Source organism: Pholcus phalangioides, unplaced genomic scaffold (assembly GCF_987345545.1).
Source record: "Pholcus phalangioides strain wild (caught in Gottingen) unplaced genomic scaffold, Ppha-v1.0 ptg000017l_1, whole genome shotgun sequence".
Taxonomy (NCBI): domain Eukaryota; kingdom Metazoa; phylum Arthropoda; class Arachnida; order Araneae; family Pholcidae; genus Pholcus; species Pholcus phalangioides.
The window spans coordinates 37,027,921-37,036,072 of NW_028301610.1; the positions used below are offsets into that span (position 1 = coordinate 37,027,921).

Genomic DNA, 8,152 nt, shown 5'->3' on the forward strand with positions numbered 1-8,152 from the left:
TGCTGGATTCCAGAGGGTGTCCACTACCTCCGAAGAAGAAGCAGGAAAAACTAGCAACAGGAACACATTCAAAATATCTAACAGTACTATACCCAAAATCTAAAAAGAAACAATTCAAGACCGGATATTCAAAAAAGTCATACAAAGAGCATTAAGGGGGTTGGCGAACGCAAATTTTTCAGAAGGCATATTTTTCAATTTTCTAATACTATGAAATTTCCTGCGTCTGTTCAAATTTTTGTTCTACCTGTACTAAAAATATTTTCAAAATATTTTTATATATTTAATATATTTAATATATTTTATATATTTAATATATTTTATATATTTAATATATTTTTATATATTTAATATATTTTATATATTTAATATATTTTATATATTTAATATATTTTTATATATTTAATATTTTCAAAATATTTTTATATAAACTACTGGCAGGCATTACACATGCTAATGTTTTTCACTAAAATGCTTTTCTCTCAAAACTAAGTTTTTTGTTAGATAAGGAACATTTTTTTTTGTAACACCACACATGGAAATGTCTTGAAACTTTGTCTCTCAACACTATGGTTTTACATACTTTAACGAGAGGATTTTTTATTAAATTTTTTAAAAAATTTTATCACACAAAATATGGATAAATTTTGGGAATGTTTGAAAAAGTTGCATGTTGTTAAAGTTAAAATTCAAGAAAAAATAACCAAAAATTAAAATCCTAAAATCTCGTGATAAAGTATATAACACCATAGCGTTGAGACACACAAAGTTTCAAGACATTTGAATGAGCGGTGTTCGAAAAAAAATGTTCCTTATCTAACAAAAAACTTAGTTTTGATAAAAAAGCATTTTAGTGAGAAATATATTAGCATGTGTAATATGCCTGGCTAGCAGTTTATATTAAAAGATTTTAAAATAATTTTTAGTACAGGTAAAACAAAAACTTGAGCACAGTTAGACGCAGAAAATTTCATAGTATTTAAAAATTGGAAAATGTATTTTTTGAAAAACTTGCGTGCACCAACCCCCTTAAAATATCCCACCATTAAAAATGTGTCACTAATTGATGACACACGATTGGTGACATGGAACTGGACAATCCTCCAGAATCCAGTGCTACTCACCGGAAAATTTACAGGAATAAATTTAAAGACCTTGAACCGTCTACTTCCATTGAAAATTTAAATTTATGGCCAACATAATTCAATGGAACATTCGTGGTCTTAGATCAAATTACTACAAATCTCTATCTCCTCTAAAGAACTTGATCAATGAATATCATCCTGTTTGTGTTTCACTCCCGGAAACTTACGAAGCCCTCGGAGACATGGAACATCAGGCGACATTCCCTGTTCCGTATTAATTACGATGATGGAAGTAGAGCTTGCCGCGGTGTAGCTCTGCTGGTTCCACATCACGTGTCTTCACGCGTTTCAACTCATTTCCATGCCCCAAACAATAGTTTCACTGCAATCGATTAATCCTTATGTTCACCTTCACTCTTGCCCAACTGATCCTGATCGGTTGATCCGGACCTACATGGGGGCAATCATTGTCCTCTAGTGGTTAAGTGCCTTGATCGATGCCATAGCATTCCTGAGGGGCCTCCTCGGTGGAAGCTTAAGGCTGCCCGATGGGCCGACTTCACGGCCAAGGCAGAAATCACGGAGGATATGGTTTCGCAACACGACGTGTCGACCTCGTGATCAGTTGCATGATCTCGGCAGCTAATGAAACGATATCCATCCGTTCGGCACATATTACGCTCTCGCGAAGGAAAATCTCTATCTCCTCTGTAGCTTAGTGGTCATAGCACTCGTCCGGCAATCGAGTGACCCGGGTTCGACTCCCGGTAGAGGCAGAGATGAGTTTTTTCCTTCCTTAGAAAATTAACATCTCAAATAATAAATATCTTCACAACATCCAGTCTTCTGTATATCTTGTAGAAACGATATCCAGTCTCCTCGAAACTCAATTTCCTAAACTTTTTTAGAACCACGCATGTAATCTTACTATTAAAGCACAAAAGAACGCGGGGAGTAGGTTCCGGCGGTATCCTACCCATGACAATGAGTTGGCGTTTTCAAAAGCAAAGGCAATAGCGAGAAGAACAAGGCACCAGACTCAACGAGAGTCCTGGCAAAAGTTTACCACGGGAATCAGTTCAACTTCATCCAAAATCATTTGGGAATGGATCCGAAAAATCAATGGTCATTATCAGTCTCATCCAATCACCATTTTAAATACCGATGGTTCAACCACCAGCGATGTAAGGGATATATTGCGGACACCGTTACCGTTCATTTCGCCGCTGTCTCCAGCGATGTGAATTATTCCCCATCGTTTCATCCCCTTAAATCATCAGCCGAACGCACATCATACACCTTCCAGACTTTTACACTGGAGGGGTACAATTCATTGTTCACCTTTCATGAACTGCTGACGACGGCCTTGCAGCGAAGTCCTGACTTAGCTGTGGGGTCCGATGCCATTCATTATTCCATAATTCAGCATCTCTCACCAGAATAACTCTCACATTTGCTCATATTGTTTATTCGGATTTGGGTCAGTCATTCATTTCCTGACGTCTGGTGAGCAGCCATAGTTCTTGCATTCCCAAAGCCTGGCAAAAATCCTCAACAACCTAATAGTTACAGACCTATTGATATAACCGGTTGTTTAGGTAAATTAATGGAGCGCATGGTCAACTATATCGTCTTATGCACCTTGAGGTCAACAACTCTTTATCTAAGCATCGAAGTGGCTTTAGAACAGTGGTTACCAACCGAGGGTGCGCGCACCCTTAAGAACGCGGGAGAGAATTTTTGGGGGTGCGAGACGGGAAAAAAATTACAAAATGTTGACCGATTATTCAGGAAAATGATGATAAAAAAATTAAGTTTTTCAATTTCTAAAAAATATGAATCATACCAATATTTTGACGCCTCATCTTCTGACTTTTACTAGCAGAAATGTGTCATGCAAATTTTGCGTTGTAAAAGTTTCTTTTTGGATTAGCGATCATGCCAGTTTTTCATTTCGGTTGAGAAAAAATACATTATTTATCTACACTATTTCGTGGTTTGTTTATATTGGTTACTCGTGTTATTAGCATGTTGTGCTTAGATTTGATACTGTCGTGTACACACGATTCAGGGGGAAAAACGTCAAAAAATTCCGTCAAGTGTCAAAGAAACATTATAGTTCAAAGGTCCTCAACCTTTTTCCACTCGTTAGCAGTGCCTGTACCTATCATCAAAAGAGCAGCCTTACGACAAGTTTATTATACTAATGCATGAAAGGACGATGATTTTGATCCTTGAATGCAATTCCTCTATGGTGTTTAATTGAAACATTGATCAAGTGCTCACGAGCACGAAATCGGACCCGAGCATCGAGCACTCTGGGTACTTCAGGGAGCACCGTCGCGCGCGTGCTCGCGAGCAACGGGTTGAAAATGCCTCTTATAGTTGTTACGGCTGGAATCAATAAGTGAAGAACTGTTTTCAATGAATTTTTTTTTACAAATCGCAAAAAAAAATTATAAAAAAATAGTAAGTTTTTGTAGGTTCGTTTTTGGTTTTTTCAAAGGAAAAAAAGAATCTAAAATTAAATGCTAGCCATAGAGTCGAAAAGACATTAAACAATAAGTAAAAGAATTCATAGAAATTAATTATTGGATAATTTATGTAATCAATTACAGAAAAAACCTCGAATTTTCTCTAACAGATAAAAAACTTATACCATCTTGTTATTTATCTAAGAGGGTGCGGGAAGGTAATTCGCATTGCTCTGGGGTTGCGGGAAGAAAAAAGGTTGAGAACCACTGCTCTAAGGTCTTCTGATCTTTTACTCTTTGTGACTTTTACCTTTGAGGTTTCATTTAAGACGCTGTGTACTTACCACAAGGGCGTAGCGGGACAGGGGGACTTGGGGGTCCGGTTCCCCCCCCCCCCCGAAATGTGAGAAAATGACCGAAGAAAGGGAAAAAGATGGCCGAATCTATTGTTCTATCACTTTGGTCCCCCCCGAACGAAATTTTTGGCTACGCCCCTGACTTACCACCACAGCCAGCCACGTTGAATGAGCTCAAGAATCGAATTACCACCTCTTTTACATCAATACTGACTATCGGGGATGAATTGGACTACCGTGCACATGTGCGCCGCGTAACGAAAGGATGACACATAGAACACTCATAAGTATGTAGTAGAGAAAGACTTGTAATGTCTCTGCTGCTTACGAGGTATTATCAAGGGCGTAGCGAGGGGGGGGGGGGACTTGGGGGTCTGGTCCCCCCCCCCCGAAATGTGAGAAAATGACCGAAAAAAGGGAAAAAGATGGCCAAATCCATTGTTCTGTCACTTTGGCCCCCCCCCCGCCCCGAAATGAAAGTGCCCCCCCCCCCGAACGAAATTTCTGGCTACGCCCCTGGGTATTATCCATCTTGCTATCTGTAATACTTTTTGAAATACATTACTTTGAAATCCGATTGGATTGGATTTTGATTTTATTGGCACAAGGACCAATCAGGTCAAGCTGCGCCAAAACAAATGACCAAGTAAAAATAAGATAAGACTTATTCTTGTCATGTCAAGAAAGTAAAAGTATGCATGATAAAAAAAATATATTGCGTGAAACGTAAAACAATGTCATAGATTATAAAAAAACTAATTTATTCTATAAACCAATGGCCTGGATGAATTCAAAAATGCGAGATGCCTCGCAATGGTCATTCAAAATGTCACAAAGTGAAAATGGCTATGACCAAAAGCGTTCGTAAAATGATGACAATGATGTGAAGAAGTAAAAGCATGAGCGATGGTCTACGGACTTCGACAATGTGGGCACTCTGGTTGACTCTCTCTTAATAAAAGATAAGATTGTGAGAGGTGACTGTGTCCTATGCGCAACAGGGCGAACAAGACTCCTCCTTTCGGTTTGTCTTGCAGTTCAAACGCTAATGGCCGAGTGTCAGCTTGATAGCATGTAATTTGTTATTTATTTGGTTATACCAATGATCCTGCCAGCGGCGATGCATCACTTCCCAGAGGAATAAGTGGTCACTGGCAGGGACCAAAAGATAATTGCCAATGTTAGTTGTTGTTCAAGCTGTGGTGTGCCTGCTTTCTCATTGCCGGTATTCCTACCGGTACCCAGTAAAATTTTACTGTGTGGTACCATGATGTGAGAGATAATATAATTCATGAAAAATGACATGAATAAATGAATGAATGTGAAATGTAAAGGAACTTGAAATGAGCTGAGAGAGTCACTATAAACTATACATCGTCGGTGGTGTTTGCATCGTATATGAAGTAGAGACTGAAGGATAGCGTAGAGTTCCGCGGAATAAATAGTGAATGTGTCTCGTAGTTTGAAAGATGTCTTCTTACACACAGCAAATGTAGGCAAAACCCACATGGCGAGGGCTCTTTGAGAAATCGGTATATATGCGGAAGTACCTGTAGTACCTACTCCTGTGCCTAAAGAATATATGCCGATATATGACATCTGATGTGTGGCGCTTATGGCATGATGATAATGGTAGAGAGACATCTGGCGGAAACTGTTCCCACTGTGCCAGTTATTGGGCAATTGGTACCATGCGACTGATATCTACTTGTAATTCTTCCACGAGTGCCCTCATACGAAGGTCGTAACATAGAACACATGAAGGGCAAACAGTGAAAAGTGTGAAATGAAGGGTTGAAAACGACGCGATGAAATGGATGATCTGTAAAGACTTCATTTTGATATAATATTTCAAGGGAAATTGCTGACGCGCGCGTCTTGCTGTAATAGATGGCTCGTTGCGTTCTATGTAAAAACTTTCCATGGGAGAAGTTCAAATCTCCTGAACAAATCCGGAGGAATAGATGGTGAACTGGGTCGAGCCTCCGAGGTGCTGACCCGTATACAATGGAACCGTAGTCGAGATTTGATCTTACTTTATACAGGGTGATTCAGAAAAGATGGGGAAAACTCTTTAAGAGGTGATAGTACACACCAATACAAACAATTGTAATCAAAGAATGCATGGTCTAACATGAAACGCAAACGCGCTAGTGCGTTTCAAAACGGCAGCTCCGCAAACGTTAAAACGGCATTCCTGTTGAAATTTATCGGGGAGAAAAAGAACACCATGCATTATGCAAATGTTACCTGGGCAAGTATTCTCGTCTTCCAAAATCTCGTCTCCCGCACCTGTTCTGGCAGTCCTTGTACAACCTGCATCAGACCAGGAAGCAAGAAAGGATCCCGTTTCACACAGCTGCCAATGCAAGCGCGCAAATGTTTTCGGATTGGGCAACCGCCTGCGGGGAAGAAGCTCACTGTACATTCGTGCTGGCTCTGTGGTACAGTGGAGCTTCGGTTAACGAGCGATGTTTTGTTGATCAGTCAAAATTTGTTGAACCGACCAAATTTGTTGATCGAGTCAAAATTTGTTCAACAAATTTTGACTCGGTTAACGAGCAAAAATTTTGCGCTTTGTTCGTTTATTTCCACGTTATTACAACTGAGCTCATGATTTTTTGCTTCCGCTCACACACGTGTTATGGAATTGCGGATAATATTCTCCCCTAAAGTCTCCAGTAAGCGTGCCTCACTCGGAAAATTAACGCACGTGTGAGTGTGAATATTTACGATAAGAAACTAGATGTAGCATTGCAGCCATGCGTACGTGTGCTTGAATTTTTTTTTCCAAATTCTGCTTGGAGAAAACTGTAGGCTGGTTTGAATTATTGAACGTGACTTTGAAGGGACAGCTCATGAACAGGAGCCACTACTTGTCGAAGAGATACTACTACTTGTGCTAGGGGAAGACCAGGGACTGGAGGTGTATGAGGATGGCATTCAAGAACTAGTGGTGAAAAATGTCTAGGAGTTGACGATAGATGAAGTGATGGATCTCTTTTACACGCATCAGCAAGAGTCAATTGGACGGTATCTCATCTGAGGAAGAGAGAGAGAAGTAAGGATATGTCCCTCGCATAAAATGAGGTTAGAGCGATGTGTAGAATGTGGGAATCTGTGCAAAACTCTGTAGAAAAGAACCACCCAAATGAAGCTGTGGCAGCGTTCGAGCAATGAATCTATCCAACGAACACTGCAATTCCCCATTTCCTAGAACTCCTAAAAAGGAGGCAAAAGCAAGTGTCACTGGATAAGGATCTTTAAGTCATGCAAAAAAAAAAGTTTGCAAACAATAAGGAGTCTGTAAATTGTCCTAAACGATAGTTCTCCTCTCTCTTGTCGTTTAGAGTAAGTTAATAGTCAATAATGTTTATAAACATTATCGTATTTTATGTTTATTTATGTCGTTATTTATATTTTATTGTATTATATATCATTATTATTGTGTTTAATTATTGATTCAATGTCGTTTTTATTAGTTATTTTTATGTGAATGACTAATATTGTGGAACGAATTATCCGAGTTTCCATTATTTCCTATGGGGAAGTTTGATTCGAATAACGAGCTATTCGGATAACGAGCACGTTGGTGGAACGAATTAAGCTCGTTAACCGAAGTTCCACTGTACGTCCGTTTGCAGCTCCGTAAATGTGTGTAAGCATGTCTGTTTTTTCAGTATTACTAAATTGCGCCATTATCCCGTACGTTACAACTGTTAGAACGTGCGCGCGCGCGGTTGCTCGCTAGAATAACTTCACAGGGCTGGCGTCCGCGCCTTTTATTCACTGTGACGCAGATTTGCATACGGTTTCTTCTTCTTCTTCTTCTTTAGGTTACATTTGCATACATATAGTGTTTTTTCTCTCCCGATAAATTTCAACAGGAATGCCGTTTTAACGTTTGCGGAGCGGCCGTTTCACGTTAGACCCAATGCCGGATTTATCATTAGGCAAAATAAGCACGTGCTAAGGGCATCAGGAAAAAAGGGGCGGGGCACCACAAAAAGTTATCAAAATGGTTTTTTTATGCACAAATTCTTTTCAGCATCAACCATCCGGAAAAAAAAATCCTAGAATTTTCGATTGATTGCATAGTTGAAGACCGTCTTCAAAAGGACGGCATAAATGCAGAAAAACCAAGAGTATTACAAACTAAAGATCATGTTAGTGCTGAGATTTTGTACAATTTCAATAAAGTAAGCTTAGGCCTTCTGAACAGCATCACAGACCCCTT

General features: G+C 39.4%; 1 non-coding gene across 1 annotated transcript; it reads left to right on the plus strand.

Annotated features, from left to right (window-relative positions):
- The first annotated feature begins 1,789 nt into the window (after window positions 1-1,789).
- TRNAA-GGC (transfer RNA alanine (anticodon GGC)) lies at window positions 1,790-1,861 on the plus strand. Its single transcript has one exon. It is a non-coding gene; the product is annotated as a tRNA-Ala (tRNA).
- The last annotated feature ends 6,291 nt before the right edge of the window (window positions 1,862-8,152 follow it).